The sequence below is a fragment of the Sarcophilus harrisii genome, chromosome 3, assembly GCF_902635505.1.
Source record: "Sarcophilus harrisii chromosome 3, mSarHar1.11, whole genome shotgun sequence".
Classification (NCBI taxonomy): Eukaryota; Metazoa; Chordata; class Mammalia; order Dasyuromorphia; family Dasyuridae; genus Sarcophilus; species Sarcophilus harrisii.
The window spans coordinates 252,905,112-252,932,049 of NC_045428.1; positions in this window are offsets into that span (position 1 = coordinate 252,905,112).

Genomic DNA, 26,938 nt, shown 5'->3' on the forward strand with positions numbered 1-26,938 from the left:
ATTATAGCTGAAGGGTTTAGGATAGGCCTCAAGTAATGGGTAGCAGATATCACAGCCAGTAAATGATGCCAGCTGTAGGAAGTATTGGGATTTGAAAGCAAGCACCTTCTTAAAATCACAATTTTGTTGGGAACAACTTATTTTGTTAGTCTTATTGTTTTAGTTCTTAGGACTGATGGTTTTATGTTGTTGGTTAGTTCAGACAAAGGTACAATGGTACTCATTAGTTTAGTGCCACAAGTATTTATTGAGGACTTACTGTGTACTAGAGAATATAGGAGACAACCAAAATGAGTAGGATATAATTTCTCCTATCAAGGATTTTATGGTTCCGTGTGGTCTGTGTAGGTACATTGCCTAATGAAAAAATATCTAATATCTAGTGAATAGCATGTACTTAATAGATTTGTTGAACTAAAGTGTTATTAGAAAATAGAAAGTGTTAGGAAAATTCAGTGAAAATCACTTTTAAAAAAAGAATTAAGATCTCTTTATGATCTCATTTGGGATTTTCTTGTCAAAAATACTGGAATGTTTTGCCATTTCTGTCTCCTCATTTTTACAGATGGGGAAACTGAGGCAAACAGGGTTTAAATGATTTGCCCAGAATCACACAGCTAGTAAGTATCTGAGGTCACATTTGAATTCAGGTCTTCCTGACTCCAGTCCCAAAGCTCCATTCACTAATTTCTCAAAAAAGATAGGTAGGATTTAAAGATAATGGACTATTCAGAGGCAGGTAGAAGGAACAGTATAAGAAAAGGATGGTGGGAAAGTAAAGACTTTATAGGCTGAAAGAAATGTACTAGAAAAAAGTGTAGAAGTAGGAAAGTGAAGAATATGTAATGGTTAGGGTCAGCATCCAGATGGGAAAAGTATATTCAGTACCTGGTAGGAATTGGGAAATAAAGGCTGGGGTTGGTTAGGTCACAGAATTTGAAGAGGACAAGTGGGAGAGAAGGTTGGTAATATAAGTTGGGGCTATTTGGTAGAAGGCATTGAATGACAGGCTGACGTATTTGGATTTTATGGAAAATGGAGAGACTGTAAAAAGTTTTTGAGTTAGAGAGTAATGTGATCAGAGCTGTGCTTTCGGCATCTCCAACTCAATATGTTCAAAACAGAAGTCATTATCTTTTTCCCTGAACTATTTCTTCTGTCCAGCTTTCCTATTACTGTTGAGGCGACATCATCTTCCCAGTCTACTAGTCTTGAAACCTGTGCCATCCTCAATTCCTCACTCAAACTCATTCCTCATATCTATTCTGTGGTTAAATCTTGTTTTTACTTCCCCAAGATCCCTTTCTTTTGACCTGTCTGTCCTCCCCTCTCAACTGGACTATTCTAGTAATCTGCCTCAAATCTTTCTCTACTCTAATCCATCTTCCATTCAATTGATGAATGATATTCCTAAATTGATTATCTGATCATATCATCCCCTTGCTTGAATTTCAGTGATTCATTACTTTTAGGATGAGATATAAAATTGTCTTTTTGGCTTTTAAAGTCTTCTTTAAAACATGGTCCTTTCCTCTTGTACCATTTTATACTTTCCTTTCCTCCACAAGTGCTACCCTCTATGTATATTGGCATATTTGCTATTCACAACACTCCATCTCCCTACATTGTGCCATCCTCCATTTTCCAGGCTGTCCCCTATGCTTGGATTGCTCTCTTTTCTCATCTTGACCTCTTAAATTGCTACTAGACTCTGCTCAAATCCCACTTTTAATAGACTTTTCCTGGTGTATCTCCCTTTTCTCTTACTATCATCTGATTAGAGTTTTCCTTCTGAGGTTAGGGCATTTATGCTTTACATATCTTGTGTGTACATAGCAATTTTCATGTTGTCTCCCCTATTAAATTGTGAGCTCTATGGGGGGGAAGATGGGAGGCAAGGGGACAAGTTACCTATTGCAGCTGTGTAATACATAAGTAAGGCAATGAGAATGGCAAGGATAGAATGAATGTGACAGACACTGGTAAAGATGGAATTGATAGGACTTGGCAACTGACCAGATGTGAAGGATGAGGTATAATCAAGAGTCAGTGATGCTTGCCTGACTGATGGAATGGTTGGAAAAAATGGAGAAGTCCAGAAGAGGAGCCAGATGAAGGAGGGTATAGATCATGAATTTAACTTTGGGAATGTTAAGTTTGAGTGACATCCAAATAGAAAGTCAGGCATTTGTATATGTAGGGCTAGAGGAGGATAGAAGTTAGGTCTAGAATTAAATTTTTTTGGTGTGATCTGCATAGAGGTTATTGAGGATGGAGAGAATGTAGAAAGAAGTTAAGATCAGATTCATCAACCATGGGAGGTTAGGAAGAGGAAGAGGACTTTGTTATGGAAATGGAAAAGAAGAGGTCAGAGAGGTAGGAGGAAAATCAACCAACTGCTGGGTCATGGAAGCCAAAGAGTAAGACAATTTCAGTAAGAAGGGACTTGGAAGGGATGGATGGTTACTAGTTACAAATACTACAGAGACAGTAAGGTGGATTAAGACTGAAACAAAGTCATTGGATTTGTTGATTAGGAATTTATTGATAACTCTGAAAAGTAAATTTTGGTTCAACAGGTGTTGAGAAAAGAAAACAAATGGAGAGAATTTTCAGGAGTTAAGTAAGGATCCAGGTGAGTTTAGAGAAATGTATTTATAGTGGACCCATTCAGGGTTTTGTGACTTTCTCAAGCAATTTTAGACATCCAGGAAGGAAGAGTGAAGGTTTATCTTAGGGTTAGAGAAATGTTAAAGTTCTAGATTCTAAAAAGCAAGCCCTAAACCCAAAGTGTACCAGGTGCCATAAATAAATCATTAAAAAACCCTTCCCAATTGGAGAAATTAGTTTTTAGTGGTATAATATGGACACAAATAATATGGTTGGATTTAAGTCAAAGGCTATAGTTTTAAATCCTTATTCTTACTAGTTATATGGGTAAATTCTACCTACTCCCAGTGGATTATAAACCCCTTGAAGGCAGGAACCATATGCCTGAACATAGTATATATTTGATAATTTTTTTAAATTTAAAATTGCTCAATTTTCTCTGGACCTCAGTTTCCTCATCTGTAAAAAGAAGGTCTATTCATTCCTGTATGCCCAGCCACCCCTTTAGAGTTTCAGGACCTTCCATCATAGTCCCAGGCATTGCTAGTGATAGACCAGAGATTCTAAAGCATTTTGGGCTGGGGAAGGAGAGGTGATGTTAGGGAAAGGGGATGCTGGGGGCTGGGGGGGTAGTAGAAGGGATTAGAATAGAACATATATTTACTCTCTGTTCCAGATGTGCCTCTGGAGTCACAAGCTCCTTGGGACCCAATTCTTATGCATCTGATATGGGTAGATTAAGTGACTTGCCTTGAGTCACAAGGCAGTAATAACATGACTAGCTTTTATATAGTGCCTTAAAATTTGCAAAATATTCTATAAATATGATATCCACAACAACTCTGAGAGATAGATTTTATGCACGGGGAAACTGAGGCAGGCAGAGATTAAATAGTTCAATCAAAGTAAATGTCCATAGTTGTATTTGAACTCAAGTACTTATTTCTGGACTTGACCCATCAACACACCACTGTCATAAAATTGGTGATACATGAAGTCACCAAGTAGAGCTTTCTGCTGATTCCCTGCAACACTTCTTTGATTTAGAAAGTTGCTTCCCATTTTGGCTGGAGGGAGAGCGGGATTGGACTCTCAGTGGCCAGTGTATAGGCACCAGTTGGGCTATTTTGGCAGCTGGCTCTCATCTTGATTTTTATTTATTCTTTCAACTCTTCTTAGAGTTTTCTCTTTCTAGGCAGTCAGTGAGACCAGTGCCTTCTGGGAACCCTCAGTATTGGTTCAGGCTGTCTCTGCAAACAAGCTTCTCTTGGCTGGTGTGGAAAGTCAGTCTCAAGGCCAGATTCCTTTCAGAGACATGCACATGCTCCCCACAGTGGGAGCTGTGTACATGTGTGTAAGAGCAGAATGTCAAGCCCACGGATTTTTTAATTGAATTGAAGACTAAACAGAATGGGTTTTCATAGATGTCTCACAAAGAGGTGTCTACATTTTGGTGGACAGAGAGGGTTTAGATCACAATGAGAAAGCATGGGAACTAGAAACCTGGTAGGAAGAAAAAAAATCAAAGAGAAAATGTTTTGAAAACAAAAGAATTGGTACAGGCAGGGTCTCACTCCATACTCCCTTGAGGAATGTCTGTTTCTAGTCACAAGGCAGACTTTAAGGTGGAAGATTTTTGTTTTTTTCTTAAAGACTGGGGCAGTAGATGTCATAAGCCTGAACTGTATGTGATATTTGACATAAGAAAGAAGGTGGTTTGGAGCAGAAAGTACAATCTTAGCCTTGTTCTGGTTTAACAGATTCTCTCCCAAGATGATAGGTTTCCTATGGGGTACAGGAGAGTTCCTTAACAAGAAGAAAAGGCACTACTGAACAGCCCAGAGAGACACTTTGAATTGTGCTGACCTGTCTTTCGGCTCTGTGCAAAAGCACAAGTGGTTTCCCATGTTTAGAATACATTCCCTCCTTACCTCTACCTCTTACAGTCTCAAGCATTCTTCAGAGTTCAGTTCACTTTCTACAGAATTCAGTTCTCAGTTCCTTGTACTATTGGTCTCTTAAAATTACTTTGTATTGTTTTTGTATTTACTTTGTGCTTCCTTAACTGCATATATGTTGTGTCCTGCCATTAGAATGAAAGTTCCTTACAGGTAGGGACTATTCCATTCTTTTTTTTTTTTTTTTTTTCCATTCCTAGCACACTGCTTTGAATAGTAGTCTCGAAGGATGTCTTGTTAAATTGAATTGAATGTTGGATTACCTTTCTTTATGCAAAATAATCTGTCATCTTCTCATACTTATTCTGTTTTTCTTTAAATTTAAATTTTCAGTTTTGAATTCTCTCCTTCTCTCCTGACTCTCCTTCCACCCATTGAGAAGACAAGTAATACAATACCCATTTATACATATGAAGTCATGCAGAACATTTCCACATTAGTCATGTTGCAAAAAAAGGCAATAAAAACAAAATGAAAAAAAAACCTGCTTCAATATGCATTTCATTTTGTTCATCAGTTCTTTGGAGGTAGATAGCATTTTCATCATAGGCCTTTGGAATTGTCTTGGATCATTTTCTTGATCAGAATAGCTAAATCTTTCATAATTAATTAGCATTATAATAATGCTGTTAATATATACAATGTTCTCCAAGTTCTGTTCACTTCATTTTGCATCAGTTCATATTAATCTTCTTAGGTTTTTCTGAAACTATTCCCTTTTTCTTATTCTGAAAAGAATGCATCTCTGATATATTTTCATTTTTAATGCCATTTTTAATGTCTCGTTAGTCATTTAATTGATCATTGTAGACTAGTTTGGTATGCTAGCTTTGCTGGTGCTAAAGGATATGAGGATACAGCTGTTATGGGCCAATTAGGCTTCCCACTGAAGAAAATCTCCATTCTGTTGTCCTAGAATGTGGTCCTAACTAGGTAACAATCTTGCTAAGGTCTCTTTGGTTGTAAGCTCCATATGAAATAACACTGTGATGTGACTCCTGGGAGAACAGTGCAATTTGTTTCCAAAACAAGAGAAGTAGTGGTTATCTTGTACTCTGCCTTGGTTTGACCACATCTGGATCATGGGGGTAAGGTAGGTGAGTTATCAACAAGAACCACATTTTTGAAGAGGGTGAGGAAATGAAATATAAATTATTAAAGGATTGCTTGCAAGAAATGAGGTTGCCAGTCCTTTAGTAGAGAAAATGAAGGACAGTTATAAGGACTATCTAGATGATATTTGGAGGGTTTTTTAATAGGGATGATGTGATAGACTTTTTTGGTTCTTTAGAGCTCCAGAGGGAAAATTATGATCAGTGGGTGGAAATTATAGGAAGGCAGATTTTAGTTTCATGTAAGAAAGAATTTTCTAACAATTAGAGCTGTCCGTTTGTGCAATGGGCTTTATGAATGTCAGCAAACCTGCCCTCATTATTCAATAAACAATATGTTATGCCAGTGGTGGGCCAGTGAGATCATCCTCATAGAACAAGGAGTGTTTTAGTATTCCCTCTTTCCCAGCTTAATGGATGTAGTCACATGTTGTAATCATAGATGATGAGGTGTTAATGGGTTAATGTGTTCGCTCTCTCTTATCCCTCTTTGGAGTATGAACACTTTTCTCTGATTGAATAAAGGGGTAACAGATTTGGCTGGGCTGAAAACTAGCCATACCTTGGAGGCTTTTAAATAGCTAAGCTTAGAGGCAGTTCTTGAGGTCAAGCAGTGGGCTCTCACATTTGAGGATGGGAGTGCTCTGTGAAATATGTGGCTCTGGAAAGCTTAGGGAGTGGCTTGTTTTCTCTCCATTCCCTCCAAATAAGCCATAGCATTTAATAGCAGAGCTTCTCACCCGGAAGGAAACATCCAATCCAGCAGATAGAAAATCAGTTTGAGAGACTTCGAGGCCCAGAAAGAGGGAGTAAAGACACACTCCAGACAGACATAGATACAGAGAGTCAGTTGTCTCAAGCCAGAAGCAGCAACGAGGCACAAAACCAGGCAAGAAGAAGAGCTCTGGCTACGGATGGATGAGAATCACCATATCTTGTAAGGAGCAGACCCTGATCAACCTGCCCAGTAGAGGCTTTAATCTCTGATGTATAGACAATATGAGAATAGAAGGGGCATTGAAATCTCTGTGGTGTCATGATTGTGAGTTGCCTTGGCCACACTGTACTCACTCTTCTCACAGACACTGTGTATTTGTGGGAATGTGTGCCCCAGGTTTATAGGAGAAATGTTTTGTAGTTACTGATGTATTATTCCAGAATACAAATATTGTTACAAATATTATATGTGTATATCCCTGTGTGGGTTATTTCCCTCAAGAAATTAGCATTCTCCCGAGGAATAGGGACTATTTCATTTCTGCCTTTCCATATCCAGAAACTGGCACAGAATTTGGCACATAGAAGGTATAGAATAAATGTTGAATTGAATTGGATAAGAATAGAATTATGACTCAAAGTCAGTCGAGGAAAGGAGAGAGGCAATAAGCATTTATTATATGCTTGCTGTGTACCAGACTCTGTGCTAAGTGCTTTATAAATTTGATCTCACTTGATTCTCACAACAACCTTGAAGTTAGGGGCTATTTAGAAGCAAAGAGGTTAAATAACTTGTTTAGGATTAAACTGTCTAAGGCCAAATTTGAACTAGATCTTCCTTACTCCAGACTCAACATTATCTGCTTTAACCACCTAGCTGTCTTCATAGGAAGCAGGGGATATGGGACAAATTCAGATTTAGGGAATTTTCAAGGGGTAGGGTGCCTACTTTAGTCATGTGGACAGTTCATTTATTGAGGACTCCTTAGACTATATGGACCATCACTTGGGACTTGAGAATTGACATTGTGTTTGAAATTTTTATTGTATCTGGTTTGTGTAATCCCTGACCCTGGAGCCCACGAGGAATAGGAAGCAGGCATGACGCAAATCTCTGTTGCAGCTCCTCTCACTTCCTAGGGAGGGATTGTCAGCCAGAGGGTTTTGATCTGGCCATCTGTTTCAGGAACAGCAGAGCTATGTTTGAGCCTGCCTGGCACACAGATTGGTAGTTGGCTGTCCCTGTGAAACAGCATGGAGGGAGAGCTGTGGGATCAATAGTAATTTCCCTCAGAAGAATGGTTATGTAGATCCATTTGCTATAGTGCTTGGCTTTCCTGTTCCTGACCGAAGAGACATTTAAATGTATTTGGCCCTCTCATCTAGAAAGTGGGCTAGAAAGCCGGTCAAAAGCTTGAAGCAAAAGGGAGGGAACAGGGGACACTTTTCTGGCCCTAGCCCAGGCATCCAGAAGCTGTTGCCAGGTTGGCCACAGACCTCTAAGCATCACTGCCTGACTGTGTCCATCATAAACCACTTAGGGATTCTGCGTTGTTTATAGAGAGGGAATCCTTGAAGCCAGAGCACCTTTCCTGGTTCCTGTCAGTGTCCTGGAACGGCAGGATCATGATTTTACTATCTTATAGCATGTTATAAAAACCATGAGATTTTACTAAAGTCAGAAGGCTGATCAGAGAGGAAAGGGAATTTAGCCATTTCTAGGGAATAGCAGAAAGACAAAATGCCCCCACCAATATGAATTTTGTAGACACTGGAGGTAACTGTCACTAGTGGCACAATGAATAGAGTTAGGAAGACCTAAATTCAAATGCAGCCTCAGATACTTAACCTTTGCCTCAGTTTCTTCAACTGTAAAATGGAGTTAATAAGAGTATCTACTTTGTAGGATTGTTGTGAGGATCAAGTGAAATAAAATTTGTAAAGTGCTGTAAACTGGAATATAATAAGTATTATATAAATGCTTATTCCCTTTCCCCCTTTTCTTCCTTTCTTTCTAGGTGCTATAAGGATCCAGTAATTTTTATTCATATTCTGCTTTAACTTCATTCCCTATTGAAATTCAGACACTCTTTCCCTGTTTGTTTCTTTCTGTTTCTTTCCTATCTCACTTTGAGAGAGTTCATGAATCTAGCAGCATTTAGAGAAATCTGGTAAGCCTTTACAGATGAGAATTGTGGAGGTCAGGGGAAAATGCAGAACACTATCCCCAATTATCTGGGGAACATTAACTTATAGGACTTACTGATGTATAGAGACTATATACTTTTTTTTTAATTTAATGTTTTAAAAAGAAAAAAAATCAAAGGTAAGTGACTTGCCCAGAGTTACATAGCAGTAAGTGTCTGAGGTCACATTTGAACTCAGATTTCCCTGATTCTAGGACTGGTGATCTACATTGTGCCACCTGACTGTCCCAAAGCCATATATACTTTTTACTCATAGATATAAATGACCAAAATGAGGAGTGAGTAAAAGAGCACAAGGACCTCTTTTGGACTCTTATAAAGAATATCAGAATTTAGTGAAAAGTGGGCCTGTCTTAGAGCCCACACAAAGGGACTTAGAAGTATATTCTTTTTAAAAATTAAAGCTTTTTACTTTCAAAATAAGTTTATAGATAATTTTCAACATTCACTTTTGCAAAACATTGTATTCTAAAATTTTTTCCCTTCCCTTCCCTCCACCCCCTTTCTTAGATGGCAAGTAATCCAATATATGTTGAACATGTGCAATTCTTCTATACATATTTTCCAGTTATGCTTTACAAGAAAAATCAAATCAAACAGGAAAAAAATGAGAAAGAAAACAAAATGTAAGCAAACAATAATATGTTGCGATCTACCACTCAGGCCCCATGGTCCTCTCTCTGGGTAAAGATGGCTCTTTTCATCACAAGACCATTGGAACTGGCCTGAATCACCTCAATTTGAAGAGTCATGTGGGACTATGTTCTAAGGGGCTCAGAGTATGAATCCTCTTCTTTTTCACCTCTAAGTATTATAAACCCTGGTTTCCTTCAAGAATCAGCTTAAACATCACCTTCTGAATGAAATCCTTCACGAATCCCCCAATTGCTACTTTCTCTACCTTCAAATTATTGCATGTCAGCTATTTTATAATACTTCCACACATATAAGTGATTCCCCCCCCCCCTTGGTTGAATTTAAACTCCTTGAGGGCAGATCAATTTAATTTTTATCTCTGTATCCAGCAACTAGCTCAGTGTCTGATATATAGATATTTAATAGATGTTTGCTAACTTGACTATTCCCCTTAGATATTGATCCAAAGTTGGGATCATGGGGAACAAGAAAATAATAATGATAAGTGTAGATAAAGATGGATATTGTATACAACTGGGATATATATGGTAGAGGTAGAGAACAGGGCTTGAATTTATTTTATTTTTATTATTAAAATAAATTTATTGATACATTTTAGTTTTGAAACATTTTTTCTTCTTCTTCTCACCAGACTTGTGATTTTGTTGGATAGGGATCTCCTGTGTGGAAAATTCCTTTAGCAATGCAGACCAACACATGCTGTGCAGCTTTCTAGTATTAGAGAATTGCTTTTGGACACTGAGAGATTAAGAGATCTATACACACTCACACAGCTAGGATGGATTAGAAGTGATATTTCAACTCTAGTCTTCCTGACATCCATACCAGCTCTTTGTCTGTTGCGATCTGTTTTCCTCATGATCCAACAGATACTTCCAAACAAGACAAAGTAGAAACCTCAGTGGCCTGAGAAATAGTATTTTGATTATTAACAGAAAGGAGAGAAATGTCTTTTAATTTTGCTGGTGATTGCTATAATTGACTTGAGTTTTATTGCTCTTCCATCTTGACTTCCTATTGTTGTGTTGGTATTTTTTTTTGGCTTCAGCTTTTTATGTTTTGTATGTATTCACACAAGTTTCTGAATTCTTCATATTTATTTTTCCTTACAATAATTTTCCATGATATTCATATACTATAATTTGTTTAGTCATTCTCTAATTGTTGGGCACACATTTGGTCCCCAAGTTTTTGTTATTACAAATAATGCTTCTATGAACATATTTGCACATCTAAGTCTTTCCTTTCTGTTCTTTGGAATATAGTCCCAGTAGTTCTGAGGTGAAAATGTGAATGACAAACCTTGCAAATTCCAACTTGTTTTCCTGCATGGTTAAACCAATTCATAGCAACACCTGCCATGAATTAGTGTTCCCATCTTCTCATAGTTTCTTCAGTGATGAGTTTTCCCACCATTTAGCATCTTTGCTATTTTGATAGGTGTCAAGTGGTACCCAAGGGTTATTTTCACACACACACACACACACACACACACACACACACACACACACACACACCTCTCATTGTTATTGAACCTACTTGAAACAACATATTTCATACTAATGACATCTTTGAAGTTTTTCTTCTTTTGGGACTTATGATTATGGTAGTAGAAACGATCTTTGCTCACCTGCAGCACAGATGAGATAAAATGTAATTTACGTCTTAAAGAGTTGCTTGGAGGGGCCTTGAGAGGTTAAGTGATTTGCCCAGACTCCCACAGCTAATATGTGTTAGAAGCACACTGGAATGAACCCAGGATTCCTTCAAGGCCGGCTCTCTATCTACCATTCTGAGGTGTCTTTTATCCTTGAATTTATTCCAGAGCTAATCCATGAGATTATAAGGGAAAGGGGTAATTTGGAAGCAAAAGTATCTAAGAGAAGAAGCTATTTTATGTCAATTCCAGGAAAGGTAGGAAGGTATGATGGAAATAGTCCTTGTCTCTGCAGCCAGGAGACTTGGGTTAAAATCCTTCCTCTGATGTTTATTACCTCTGTGATCTTGGGCAAAGATCTGGGACCTCAGTTTCTTAACCTGTAAAATGAGAAAGGCAGACTGGTTGCTTTCTGAAATCTCTTCCACACTCAAGATTGGTGATCTGTGAAGCAGATAATGAGATGTTAAGATGGTAGTGGAAAGGTCTTGCTCAGTGTCTTGGCTCTAATCAATGGTTATTTTCTTTTTTTTCCTTCCCTCCCCAACATAGAACACTGATCCTTTTACTGAGTATTTGCAAAAATGCTTTATTATTATGGTTTGTGCAAAGGATATCAAATAATAACTAAGTTTATTTAATTTCCCTCATTTTGTTCTTGTTACTGTTGATCCCTTTTCTCCTACCTTCCCAGAATGGTCAGGAGTAGTTTTCTGGTATATAGGAGGCTACTGTAAGGTTTGAGATGGTTCAGCTCTTTCTACTCTCCTTCTGAAGGACACATTGTTCTTCTTTACCAATAGAAGAATGGGAGGTCCAGAGCCATATTCAAGTTGTACAGTCATTTGTCCCATGCTCATTCAGCTGATTAAAAGTAATCTTTTTTATTTTCATTTTTTTTTTAAAGCTACCAGAAGGTGAACTGCAAGGTGCCATTTGTTATTGCTTGGACATGCTGTGAGATGCCACGTAAAGTCACTTAGCCAAGCTTTTAGAAATTGGAGGACAAAAATATTTTAGAGGAAAGAAAAGGATAAGCACAGAAAGAGGTTTGTTTTGCCTCCAAAGAGTAAAATTAACTTAAGTAGGACATGGTTCTTTGAGTGATTTTCATCATTTCCTATCAATAGATTATTTTGTAGGAGTAATAATGCCTGTTTGCTTAGTGTTTGGGAGATTACAAAGCTTTTTCCTGATATTAGCATTTGGGGAGAGGTAGAGAGTCCTTTAACTAACATTGGTAGAGATATAGACCCCACATCTATTCTGAGATTCTCAGAGAAAATGCTGGGATTTGCCCTGTTCTGTGAGTGGTAAAATGAGTCAAAACAAAAATCCTAAAAATATTTTTGAGAAGCATTCATACTCCTGCCTCAAGATCAAAGTCCCTTAACCAGCCTCAATAACTTCAGAGCATGGCATGCTGGGTCATATGTTACTTCTGGATGAAGAAAATGAGCTAATAAGCTAGGCAGTAAGACTATAAAAAGTGATTTCTATAACTCCTTCCAATGGTATGTTGATATTACTTAACAAATGGCTGAGGTGGGGAGTATACCACATCACTTGATCTCTCATTATTTTACTTCTGATGGTCAATTTTCTCAATTAGACCATAAGCTTCTCTGAAGCAGGAACAAAGGATGTGCTGGAGTCTGCTGGAACCTGGAAAGCTGATTGTTAAATTTTTGCTGTCAACCTTTATATCTGGGAAATCAGCTAGTGCTACAAATGGGGGCTTGTTTTATGGCTTTGTTGTTTGTCTAGACTTAAAGTGCTAAAGAGAATGTTAATAATGCACATTAAACTTAAAAGTCTATCTTGATTATACTCCCCACCTCAGCCATTTGTTAAGTAATATCATTCTGATCAAGCCTCGCCATTTGTTAAGTAATATCAACATACCATTGGAAGGAGTTATAGAAATCACTTTTTATAGTCTTACTGCCTAGCTTAGCACAGTCAAACTCATGTAAGTCTTTAGGTGATGGCTGTTATCATTATTGTAACCCATTGCCTCGAATGACTGCTGTGGTCTCATATTAGCTAGGTATCTTTAGAGTTAGTCTAAAAAATCATTCTTTTTGTCTCCCATTGTTCCTATCTAGGGCTTATTCTGGGAAATTCCAGAATAGATTTCATATCTGAGTCTTTAAAGATGTGGATAAAAAGTGTTTTCTTCTAGATCTCATGACAGGCTCTTAAGGCAACAATACTATTCAGCTCATACCAGGAAGAAATGGGCTTGATGATTTGTGTTATCCAGGGCAAGTTACTTTTTTCAAAATTAAAATTTAATTTTTTAGACATTCATTAAAAAACAAAATAAAAAAAAATATCTTTGAGTTCCAGCTCTTTCCCCATCCATTGAGAAGGCAGCAAGTAATATGATATCTATTATATATGTGAAATCATGCAAAATATATTTCTATATTAGTCAATTTGCCAAAAAAAAAAAAACAACCCAATACACTTCAATTTGTAATCAGAGTTCATTTGTTCTCTCTCTGGAGTTGTATAGCAGTTTTTGCTAAGAGTCCTTTGAAATTGTCTTGCATCATTTGATTAGAGTAGCTAAATCTTTCACAATTGGTCATCATTACAATATTGCTATTATTGTATACAATGTTCTCTTGGTTTTGTTACTTCACTTTGTATCAGTTCTTATAAGTCTTTCCAGAGATTTTTGAAACTCTCTCTCTTGTCATTTCTTATAGAACAAATAGTATTCCCTCACAATTATTTATCACAACCTGTTCCAGTTGGTGGACATCCCCTTAATTTCCAATTCTCAGACATCACAAAAAAAAGTATTATAAACATTTTTCATTGATCTCTTTGGAATACAGACCTAGCAGTGATCAAAGAGTGTGTACAATCTTCTTTGGAGATAGTTCCATATTGTTTCTTAGAATGGCTGGATCAGTTCACAATTCCACCAATAGTGCTTTACTATCCCTATTTTTCTGATAATTGTGGAATTTAGCTACAATATTCCTTGGAGTTTTCATTTTGCCGTCTTTTTCAGGAGGTGATCGGTGGATTCTTTCAATGGCTTTTTAACCCTCTGGTTCTAGGATATCAGGGCAGTTTTCCTTGATTTTTTGAAAGATGTTGTCCAGATTATTTTCCATTGTGGTTTTCAGGTTGTCCCTGTTTTTCCGCATCCCATCCAGCATTTAACATTTTCTTTTTCTGTCATATTAGCTAATCTAATATATGTGAGATAGTACCTAAGAATTGTTTTAATTTGTATTTCTCTAATCAGCAGTGATTCAGAGCATTTTTTTCATATTACAATTGATAACTTTGATACTTTCTTTTGAAAACTGCCTGTTTATATCCTTTAATTCATTTATCAATTAGGGAATGGCTTTTAGTTTCATAAATTTGCCTTAGTTTGAACAGCTTCCTGGCTTCATTAAACCACCTTTGCTCCTCCTCCAGAACTCTGATTTTATGATCTTAATTGACCATCATCCAAGTTCTATTCTAAATTGTCTAGAGAAATCTTCCAGGGATAGAAAACCTGCAATCTTGTGAGATGGCCCATCCACTGTTAGGAAGGTTTTCCTGACATCAAATATAAACTTAGCTCTTTGAAGCTTCTACTCTATTGTTCCTTGGCCCTTTGGGGTCACAGCTAATTGGTGGATGGAATTAGTGGCCCTCATCACCACACTTTGAGAAGCAACTTAGGAACTTTGCTCTAATTCAGTGCTTCCTTTAGGGGTTGTTAACCTCTTGTGGATCTACACAAAAAATTCTTTAATAGCACTTTAAGGAGTAAATAATTTTAAAGAATATCATGAGTACTATATTAGATTACTTTGGGACTTCCCAACATATTTTTGTTATTGTTGTTGCTGAAAAGGGTTTAAATGTTCAAATCAGATAATACATAAATGTTTATTTCCTCTCCTTTCCCTTCTCTTCTTTCCTCCTCTTTGGTTCAGCAGAAGTTCAGCAGAAAGGACACTGAATTTGGAGTTAGAAGACAAAAGTCTATAGTCTCAATTCTAATACTTCTGTTTGATCTGGCATAAGTCACTAGGCTTCAGAGTTTCCTGATGTACAAAATGGAAGTTACTGTACTTGTGTTACTTATTTCTCAGAGTTGTGCAGAAATTACTTTGTAAATCTTAGAAGTGCTAAATAAAATGCTATTAAAATTTCATTCCATTAACATTATGTTTCTTATTTTATAAAAGGGGGAATATTGCTTACATGACTATCTCACTGAGTGAGGACCAAATGTGATAATGAATATATAACACTTTGTCAACCAAACAATAGTCTTTCGGTTGTTGGTATTGCATCATTTCAGTCATATCTGACATTTTGTGACCTAATTTGTTTTTTTTAAGCAAAGAGTAGTTTGTCATTTCCTTTTCCAGCTCATTTTATAGATAAGAAAACAGAGGCAAACTGGGTTAAGTGACTTGCTCACGGTCACAGTTAGTGTTTGAAGTTGGATTTGAATTAAAAAAGAGGAATCTTTCTGATTCTAAGCCCAGCATTATAACCACTGAGTCACCAAGCTGCTTGATTTTTAGGTATTGGCCATTACAGTTTTAGGTATTGTAACACATGGCTTGGCACTTAATTTGCTAGCTTTGATTTCATATAAGACTAGGGGGAAAAATTCTCTTTGGCTCATAGTGTTCCTACCCTTGAAATTACTGAAGAGAACATATGTCCTCTCTCCAAAGATGTGGGCAAAACAGTCTTCCCTCCTGGATCTTATACAAATGCTAATACAGTGATACCTTGATATGCATTAATAATTGGTTTTAGAAGGCACTATACCTGGTGAAAGTGACTAGTACTGAATGAATTTTTCTCATAAGGAGTACACCTCCAGTCTACAGCCTAACAATCCCTTCCCAATCAATTCCCCAAAGGAGCAAGTGGGGCTTTCAGCTTTGCAGAAATAAACCAGTCAAGCCCAACCTATTCCAACCCATCCAGGCTTTCCCTGTCTTGATCCCTGGAAGGAACAGGGACTTTTATATTCTTCCCCTACCACACTCTGCCCAAGCTTCCTTTGGCCTAGATGTGGAGGGTGAAGCTATGTGCCCCTCACCCAGGACTCTGGCCATCACCAGATGCTTGGACTGCCAGGAGTCTGAGGTTCTCTGCTGCCCTGGCTTCTAAAAAGCTTGGGCTCCCACTGCTACTGTTTGAACTACCATTGCTGCTCCTGTTCCTTCTTTTCCTGTTGAGCACACTGAGCTCTGTCTTTTCCACTGTTTTGGGAGCTCAGCCACATTGTCTTTCAGGAACTGTCTCACAATCTGTCCACTACGATGTACCTACCACCTGACAGTCCTGTGCACCTCCTCCTTTGCTGAGGATGAGCAGCTCAGAGGGAAGGGTACTAGTATCAGTGAACCCTGATCAGTACACTTGGCCAACCTCAAGTCCCTGCTGTTCAACCAAGACAACAACCAAGTGTGAGAACATGCCTCAAATGCTAAAGTATTTTTTCTCATTGAAATGTATTGAACACAGAGCAGAACTGGGGTTGCTTTTCCTTCCCAGTGACCCATGTGATCCATACAACTCATGTCAATAGTAGATGCAATGTCCAGGTCCCTTGTTATTCCTTATCATGACTTTCAGTTGGTCAATTTAGTTAAGAAATTCTCCTTTTAAGAGAAGACTAAATTCTTCAACTTGGAGTTACTGGTGAGGTAATAGTCCAGAGACTATTATTGCCCAGGAAATCCAATACTCTCCTCATTTCCATACTCTCCCCTTCAAGTAGTAGGTTGGTGTTCAGGAACTACATTAACTAGGAGCTCTCTCACTGGTTCATGTGGGTAAGCATGTGTATGCTCTGCTAAAAGGTAGCCATTAATGATTCTTGGTGGAGAAGAACTCCACTGTACTTCAAAGAGTTCTCTAAAAAATGGCTTATGGGGCATATGGAATTATTTCCTTTTATAACTCAGCAAAGGAATGGCATTTTCAAACAGTATCTCACAACAATGGGAGTCAGTCAGATTGTCTCCTGTACAAAGGAGTCTAACTCAGACAATTTACCTTGGAGGCAGCCCCCATCAATGAAGTCCATCCTGGGAAGATGGAGGGCAGGGCATGCCTATTCTCTTTATAAGAAGATGCAATCAAAAGTCCCCCACAAAGGCTCACCAATTGATACATTCATCATATTGATTAGGGAACTTCCCTGATCAAACCTCAATGTGGATTTTTTTTATCTTTTAAAATTATTTTATTTTTAATTTATGGAATAAAACTAGCATTTCCATGACATAGTATAATAAAAAAGATGATTATATGTGAAATGGCAAATATATATAACTTGCCATTCTTTTAAAATATATAATAGAGTTATGTAAGTTTCTTTTTCTTCCTTCTTTTCCTCTCCCACCCCCACTTATCCACACACACACACACACACACACACACACACATACATACACAATTGTGTCTTTTCTTTTAGAAGAGACAGCTTGACATGGTGGATAGAGTGCTGTACTTAGAATCAATAAGGCCTTCATTTAAATCCCTATTTTGACACTAAATGATTGTATGACCAGGGATAAGTCACTTTACTTCTGTGTATTTCAAATATCAGTCATTTGGAATCTTTGTCTGTGGGAGTGAAGCAGATCCCATACCTAGAGCAAGACCAGCATTTTATATAAACTTTGAATTTTTGCTAGGGCCAACAAGACTGTGTATACAGCATGTGCTTAATAAATGGTGGTTGAATTGAATTAAGCATGATCTAATGGTAAAAGCAGGGGACCAGAAATTGCCTTTGGCTAACTGTGTAGGTTTTAGTAAGGCCACTTCTGTGGCCAGAGTATGGCTAGTAGGATGGATTGTCATCACTGTCTATTAAATGGCATCTTCTCATTATAGCCCCAAAAGCATAAGGAAGTGATAAAACAATATTGCCTCAACTTATAGATGAAGAAATTGAAGAGCAGAAAAATTATTGACAGTTATAGCTTGCATTTTGGATGTCCAGGACAAATTTTATAATACATTTTGAGACCAAGTAATAATTCAAATAGGTAATTTTTTTTTTAGGTAAATTCATTTGAGAGGGGTATAAAAGATGACTCCTGGACACCCGGGCCCTGGGATCCAAGACTTCAGGACACCACAAACTTGCTGTTCTCACCTCTTTGGTAGTTTCTTTGTAATGTGGCTAACTGGTTGGGATTAGGCCCAGGAAGACCTTACTTGAGGTGTTAACAGCTGTAGAAGAAGAAAAATGTTCTCTGGTACCTTCTATTTTAACTATTCTTGTGAACTTTGTATAAGTTCAATTGTTTTATGCTGCTGTTGGAGTGTAAGTGATGTCATTGCCTTCTGTGCAAAGCCCTGGTTTTCCCATCCTAGTTCTTTCTCTCTTTTCCAATAAAAGACTTATCCAGGTCTGCACAGTAATTGAAGACCTTCTGATTTCTTAAACATGCTATTTTTTTCTTTGTGAGTTCTGAGCTATTCAGTGCAAGATGCCACACAATAGTACTAAACTTTGACCTGACTTTTAAGTAATGCCTTGTTAACATGACAGGTCAACATTTTTTGGTATCATTGCTGTTTTGGTTATTTTTTTGGGGGGGGGGTTATTGAGGAGAGGGAAATAGAAACTTTTGAAGGAGGGATTGGGTGGGGCAGAGAATAACTGGAGAAGTTTTTATTTCAGTGTTTATTCCAATAGTTTACTGGTTAATCACTTATTCTTATATATCAGAAGGGAATTAGAAATTCTGACTCCATATGAATTAAGGGATTGCAATGTTATTAGCAAAATATTGGGGCTCCCCTCCCCCAGCAAAAGCTCAAAAACTTGATTAGGAATCCCAGAAGTTCACTGTGTAAGGGATGGGGTACATGGAGAGGGGGAATGAAGAAGAGAGAGATGACTATAGGGAAAAGGAGAAAAGAAGGCTAGAGAAATCTATTGAGCATCCTATTTATAGCTCTCCTCTTGTATTTCAATGATGTCATGGCTTCCACAGGGGGTTTCACCCTGCTGAACATGGACTGCCTTCTGTTGTCTAACCCTGTCCTAGGCTGGATTAGGCAATGGGAAAAGCCAGCCAAACAAATGGTAAAGGAGAAAAGGAGAGAGCTTTACGTGGATAGTGAGGTTTCCCCCCACCCCCCTGAAAAAGATACTCTGCTGAAGGTTTCTTTCACAGTTTCCCAGTTTCTTTATCACCTTGGAACTTGTTTATCTCATTCGGACAAAACAGATGAGGTGCTTTATCTTCAGGCCAAGGTTAAAGGGTTGTAGTTAAACTCTCTTTGGCCTGGAATCCCATACACCTGTAAAGGTCATTTGTTCCTACCTCACTACAGAATCTATATCATCTTGCCTATTTGTATTTATGTGAAAAATTAAATGCTGTGTTCCAGGTCTTCTGCGTGGGTGTGAAGCACTTGGTGAATGCCTGCTATCTGGTGACCTTGGCTGCCAATGTACTTTCTCTTTTTTTTTAATACCCTAGAAAATGTCATCTCTATACTGCCCACATGTCTCAGGGAGACAGATGAAATTCTAAAAGCAGTGGCTGAGTTACTTCCTTGGCATGGTACTCTGATTCTGATGGGGTGTTATGTCTTAGGTTGAAAGAATCTAATAGGATTTGGGGCCAGAATCTCCAAGAGTCTGGGATTTTATCATGATTCCATAAACATGAATGCAAACATGCCGTATTCTAAATGTTCAATAATGTAAATTTAGATCAGACAAGGTAAATCAAATTCCAGCAATGCAAAAACAAAAATAAAGTCTTACAAATAACAAAATAACAACTTGGGTCCATTACAAAGTGCTTTCTATCAGTTATCTTAATTGTACCTCAAAACAATCTGGTCAGGTAATATATGGCTTTGTAACTCATCAGTGTAGATACTCTATTGGGTTCCAGATCATATTCTAATTCTGCTATTTTTGTTCTCATTTCCTTTCCCATAGAGAGATCCTATGGGCATCCATGCCCTTCTAGGTGTCTTAACTAGGCATTAGTATTATATATTTCTTGCTCTATAAATGGTCCAGTTCTTTAGTCTTACAGTTCTTCAATAATTCTATTTATGCTACTCCTTGATAATATGTTAAAGCCTATTGATAACTACTGCGTATCTGTTTTTTTTTTTTTTTTTTTTGGTGATCTATAATTTTGATTCTTCAGAGATACAGTGATTCAGAAATGCATAGTACCATTGGAAGAATACTGGTGTTAAATTGTAAATTAAGGGGGGGTTGTTCATCATTTGGGGAATGGCTGAGCAAATTTTGGTATATGAATGTAAACACTGTTGTGCCTTTAAGAAATGAAGAAAGGGATAGTTTTAGAGAAAATTGGGAAGACTTAAAGGAACTGATACAGAATAAAGTGAACTGAAGCAGGAGAATAACTTTTACTATAACATTAACATTTTAAAGACAAACAATTTTGAAGGACTTGAGAATTCTAATCAATGAAACAAGCAACCATGATTCCAGAGAACTAATTATGAAGCATTCTCTCCTTCTCCTGTCAAAGGTGATAAATTAAATATGCAGAATGAGACAAACATTTTTAAGTTTAGCCAATGGGGGGGATTTGTTTTGCTTTATTATGCAAATCTGTTATGTTGCTTTTGTTTTCTTTTTCTTTTGCCCCTTTGGTGGAGAGGGGAGAGAGAAAGAATTGAAAATAAATTTTTCTTAATTAAAAAGAATATCAGAGTTAATATATGAGTTTTTGCTTCAGGGAGAAGCATGGGGTCATTGTCTTGGTTCATTAACTCTTATTTAGGTTTCTGATAGAAAAAAATAAGTAGGCTCACTTTTGAATCCTTCAAGTATTTATTAGGGACTTGGAAAAAATATATACAGACACACACATTGGTTACATATTTATACTATTCATATAGTGTTGGAAAGATATTAATAAAACAACAATACTAACCATATTTCATTAAAAATTATAAACTTTTCATGTGACACCTGAAATACTCACATGGAATTATAAGATTGGAGCTAATTTCTGGGCTTATGGATTTGAGATGGCCCTCAGCTGGAATTCCTATATAGCAAATGAATCTTCAGATGGATTGGTTCTCACAATCAAGCCACACAAAGACTACTGATTGCTGGTTAAATGGCTTTACTGTGTATTTGTGGAGCTAAGTCTTCCTAAAGGTTATGGTAAAACTCAGCTTATTTTTTCAAACATACTTTACTGAGTTATTGACACACTTTATGCCAAGTCTGTGAAATATCCTTATTAGGAAAGTGTAAATGAGTCATTTGATTGAATCCTCAGTGATAGGCAGTGACCAAATCCTCTTTGTGTGTAGGAGTGGTGTGGTATGTGTGGTGGTGATGGTGGTGGTGTGTGTTTGTGTACCCCTGCTTGAAGGGAAAATATTTAAGTGGTTTCCTCCATTGCCCACATTGAATATTTGAATGTTACAAGTACAGTAACAACAGAATGTGTATGATAAACATTGAGTATCACAAACCTGTTTTGTTTGTCTACCTAATTTAGAAACTCAGAGTGCTTGTCTTGTTTCCCAAATGCAGCCTAGCCCACTTTCTTCTAGTTTAATTCTAGGCTTAACTCATTTTCCATCTGCAGTATCTGTCCATGATATATATACTGATGGGTGAGCTCTAGGGGAGCATATCCAATTGTTTAGTATTATACAGTCATGGCATACCATACATCAATGCATAGTAGGCATTTTTTATCTACTAAGTTTTTCCTGCATCGATTGCCAGGTTGAATTCTATTGAGTGGTTATGAATTTCATTTGGGAAGCTTCCCAGTGTTCTAGTCCTTCATGCAGTTAGCATCTTGACCTCTTCAAACAAGATTATTTGGTGGGCCTTATAATTTTTTAAGAAATATCTTTTCAAATTGGACTTTGGACTAGACAACTTCTCATCTCCTGGTTTCTTTCAAGCCTTAGCTAAAAATCCCATTTTCTACAAGAAACTTTCCTGCCACTCTAAATACTTATGCCTTTCTTCTGGTGAATATCTCTAGTTTCTCTTATATAAAGCTTGTGGTTTCTTCCTGGGAGTTACTCAAAGGCAAGGACAGTCTTTTGCTTTTCTTTGTATTTCTAGTGCTTAGCATTTAGTGGGTACTTAAAAATGCTTCTTAACATCCCTGATTGACATCCCTATGATATTGACAGACATTGCAAAGTTTCCTCTCTTATGTCTTATTCTATAATAACCAGAGGATTGTAAATTAGGGTATCTTTTGTTGTAGCGCAATCTTAAAGTTATTTTTGGTTGATATTGATATATGATCTACTTTGTGGAGAAAGAACTTTAACACTGAATTTGTTTTCTCAGATCAAAAGGTTTTCTTCTTTATATTTGGTAAAAAATAAACAGTTGTATACTGTTCATCTACATATAGATTCTAAGTTGAAAGATGTCATCTATGGTACAATGTGTGAAGCTTTTATCAGGTCTCATTTTCTCTGTGTTTTTCATATTTCTCTTTGCCAGGCTTGTACACTTTAGCCAAATAGTATAAATGCTTCATGGTGATGCTGCTCTAATGGTAAAGAATTGATGTGAGAATCTCCTCTTTGATTGGAGGTGCAGGTCCAACATGAAAAGAATTCATAAACCTGAAAAGTTTGAATGGCAAAAGAGAAGTTTATTGGCACTGAGAAGTCAGCTTTGCTAGTAAGGCAGACTTCTCACTAGCAAAGTCCTGTTAGGAAAATAAAGGTTAGCATTGAGAAGAGAATATCTTCACAGCGGGCAAGAGTTTTGGTAGGCAGCTGTGCCAAGAGGAGAGGTCCCCTGGCAAAAGCATCCTACTTTGGAGTTCTGCAAAGATTTTGAGTTTAGAATTATCCTATATAGAAGTCTGAGGCTAAGGCTTCCAGTTGAAAAGAGAGCCAATGCCCCCAGGCCTAGATACTTATCTTGGAGTTTCAAGCCACTCAATTTCAGGCCCAGATCTCCAATTGAAAGAAATTTTTGAACATCAGACTACCCAAAAGATCAATGAGGGTGAGGGGTGTGTGATTTGCCCTAGATCTTCAGTTGAATGATGCTGCTTATCTTAGGAAAAGGTTTGTCTGGAAAATATGCCTTCTCCCAGACGCTTTTGAGTCTCAGACTCAAGAATCTGGGAGACCCCCAATCTCCCTTCTTTACAGATCAAAGGGGACACAGTTTCAGAGTGATTATTTTACAGATTAAAGGGGACACAGTTTCACCCCTTTCAATGATAGAAAATTTTCCTGTTTCCAGATTTGTATATTTTATTATTAACTTTTTCCCTCTCCAACATTCCCCCTTCACTTTTGCTTTTTTTTAAAAAAAATAATATTTTGTTAGATTTTCCCCAAAATTATATGTCAAGACAATTTTTAGCATTCATTTTTACAAGATTTTGAGTTTCAATTTTTTCTTCCCCCTTCACTCTTGTCTTTCAAAAGTGTTAGGCAATTTGATATAGATTATACATGTACTGTCATTTAAAACATATTTTTATATTAGTCTCTATTTTAATCACAGTCACATTAAAGTAAAACTTTATTTTTTCCCATTTTTTTTTCTTCTGAGTCATTTTTTTTCTTTTACAACTATGACTGGAAATGGAAAAAAAATAAAGTTAAAAAAGATATATTTTGATCTGCATTCAGAGTCCATCTCTTTATCTGGATATAGATAGCATTTTCCTTTAAGAGTCCTTTGTAGTTGTCTCGGATCATTGTGTTGCTGAGAAGAGCTGAGTCATTTATAGTTGATCATCACACAATGTTGCTGATACTGTGTACAATGTTTTCTTGGTTCTGCTTCTTTCACTTCACATGTATTTGTACAAGTCATTCTAGGTTTTTCTGAAACCTATCTGTTGATCATTTCTTATTGTATAATAGCATTCCATTATATTCATATACCTTAGCTTGTTTAGCCATTCCCCAATTAATAGGCATCCTCTCAATTTCTAATATTTTGCCATTGCAAAAAAAAGACTGCTACAAATATTTTTGCAAATATAGGTCTTTCCCCCATTTTTATGGTCTTGTTGGGATGCAGATCTAGTAGTGGCATTGTCTGTCAAAGGGTATAGACCTTTGGTTGCCCTTGGGGCATAATTCCAAATTGTTCTTCAGAATGATTGGGTCAGTTCACAACTTCATCAGCATTGCATTTGTTTTCCAATTTTTTGACATTTTCTCTAACATTTATCATTTTCCTTTTTTGTCATATTAGCCAACCTTATAGATAGAAAGTAGAACCTAAGGGTTGTTTTAATTTGCATTTCTCTAATCAAAAGTTATTTAGAGAACTTCTTTATATGCTTATATATAGCTTTGATTTCTTCATCTGAAAACTGCCTATTCATATCCTTTAACCATTTATCAATTGGAGAAGCTTGTATTCTTATAAATTTGACTCATTTCTCTATATATTTAAGAAATAATGCCTTTATCAAAGACAAATGTCACTTTATCAAAGACAAAGATTGTTTCCTAGTTGTCTACTTTCTTTCTAATCTTGGTAGCACTAGTTTTGCTTGTGTGAAAGCTTTTTAATTTAATTCAATCAAAATTATTCTATATTTCGAAGTTCTCTCTAATTCTTATTTCATCATGAATTTTTCTTTTCCCTGTAGATCTAACAGATAGAAAATTCCTGGATCTTCTACTTTCTTATGGTGTCACCCTTTATGTCTAAATAATGCACCCATTTTGATCTTATCATAGTATATAAAGTGAAATGTTGGTATATACCTGCTTTATATTCTATTATTTTCCAATTTCCCCAGCATTTTAAATCAAATAGCGAGTTTTTATTCCAAAAGCTACAATCTTTGGGTTTATCAAATACTAAGTAAGTATGGTCACAGACCATGTTGTGTAACAAGTATCTTCTACTAATCCACCACTCTATTTCTTAGCCAGTTCAAGATAGTATTGCTAGGACACCTTTCTTTGTATTTTTTCCATGAATTTTCACAATATTCTTGACCTTTTGTTTTTCCAGATGAATTTTGTTGTTATTTTTCTAGCTTTATAAAATACTTGCTTTTGGTAGTTTTATTGTTATAGAATAAAGTAAATTAGTTTAGGCAGCATTGTCTTTTTTTTTTTTTTTTTAATATTGGCTCAGTCTAGCCATGAGCAATCGACATTTTTCCAATTGTTTAGATCTGACTTTATTTGAAAAATGTTTTCTAATTGTGTTCATAGAGTTGCTGGGTTTGTCTTGTTGGGTATACTCCCAAGTATTTTATATTGTTTACAGTAATTTTAAATGAATTTCTCTTTCTATATCTTGTTGCTGGTCTTTATTGGTCATATAAAGAAATGTTGATGATTTATGTGGGTTTATCTTGTATCTTGCAACTTTGCTAAAGTTGTTAATTATTTCAAGTAGATTTTTCATTGATTTTTTTTAAGTATACTGTCATATCATCTGCAAAAGGTGATAGTTTGTTTCTTCAGTGCCTATTCTAATTTCTTTGATTTCCTTTTCTTCTCTTCTTGCTATAGTTAACATTTCTAGTACTATATTGAATAATAGTGGTAATTATGGACATCCTTGCTTCACACCTGATTTTATTGGGAAGGCTTCTGGCTCATGCCCATTATAGATAATTTTTGCTGATAGTTTTAGATAGAAATTACTTATTATTTAATGAACACTTCCTTTATTCCTATGTTCTCTAATGCTCTTCATAGGAATGGGTGCTGTAATTTGTCAAAAGCTTTTTCAGTATCTGAGATATGATTTGTTTGTTTTGCTATTGATATAGTCAATTATGTTGATAGTTTCACTAATTTGAACCTGCCATACATTCTTATTATACATCTCACCTGATCAAATAATCTTTGTGATATATTTCTGTAATTACCTTGCTGGTATTTTGTTCAAATTTTTTGCATTGATATTTATTAGATAAATTGGTGTAGGGGCAGCTAGGTGGTGCAGTGAATAGAGCACCAACCCTGAATTTAGGAGGACCTGAGTTCAAATTTGGTCTCAGATACTTAACACTTCCTAGCTGTGTGACCCTAGGCAAGTCACTTAATCTCACTGGCTTCAGCAAAAAAAAAAAAAAAAATTATTTGGGAGCAGCTAGGTGACCCAGTGGATAGAGTACCGGCCCTGAAGTCAGGAAGACCTGAGTTCAAATCTGGCCTCAGACACTTAACACTTCCTAGCTATGTGACCTGGGTAAGTCACTTAACCCCAATTGCCTCAGGAAAAAAGACAGAAAGAAAGAGAGAGAGAGAGAGAAAGAGAGAGAGAGAGAGAAAGAGAGAGAGAGAAATAGGTCTATATTTTACTTATTCTGTTTTAGCCTTTATTCTTTAGGTATACACACTACATTTGTGTCATAAAAGGAGTTTTTAAATCACATTTTATTTTTCTGTACATACATGCAAAAATAATTTTCAACATTCACCTTTGCAAAACATTATGTTCCCAAATTTTCTCCCTCTTTCCCCCTACCTTATTCCCTAAGACAGCAAGCAATCTGATATAGGCTAAACATGTGTAATTCTTCTAAACATATTTCCATATTTGTCATCTTGCACAAAACAATTAGATCAAAAGGGAAAAAAAACACAAGAAAGAAAAGAAAAGCACACAAGCAAGCAACAACAACAAAAAGGTGAAAACACTATGCTCTGATCCACATTCAGTCTCCATAGTTCTCTTTCTGGCTGCAGATGGTACTTTCCACCCCAAGTCTATTGGAATTTCCTTGAGCCACCTGTTGAAAAGAGCCAAATTATCACAGTTGATTATCACATAATCTTGTGGTTATTATATACAATATTCTCTTGGTTCTGCTAACTTTTCTTAGTATCAGTTTATATAAGTCTTTCCAAGTTTTTCCGAAATCACCTTGCTCATTATTTCTTACAGAACAATAATATTCCATCACATTCATATACTATAACTTATTCAGACATTCCCCAATTGATGGGTATCCGCTCAATTTCCAGTTCCTTGACACTAAAAAAAGGGCTGTTACAAACATTTTT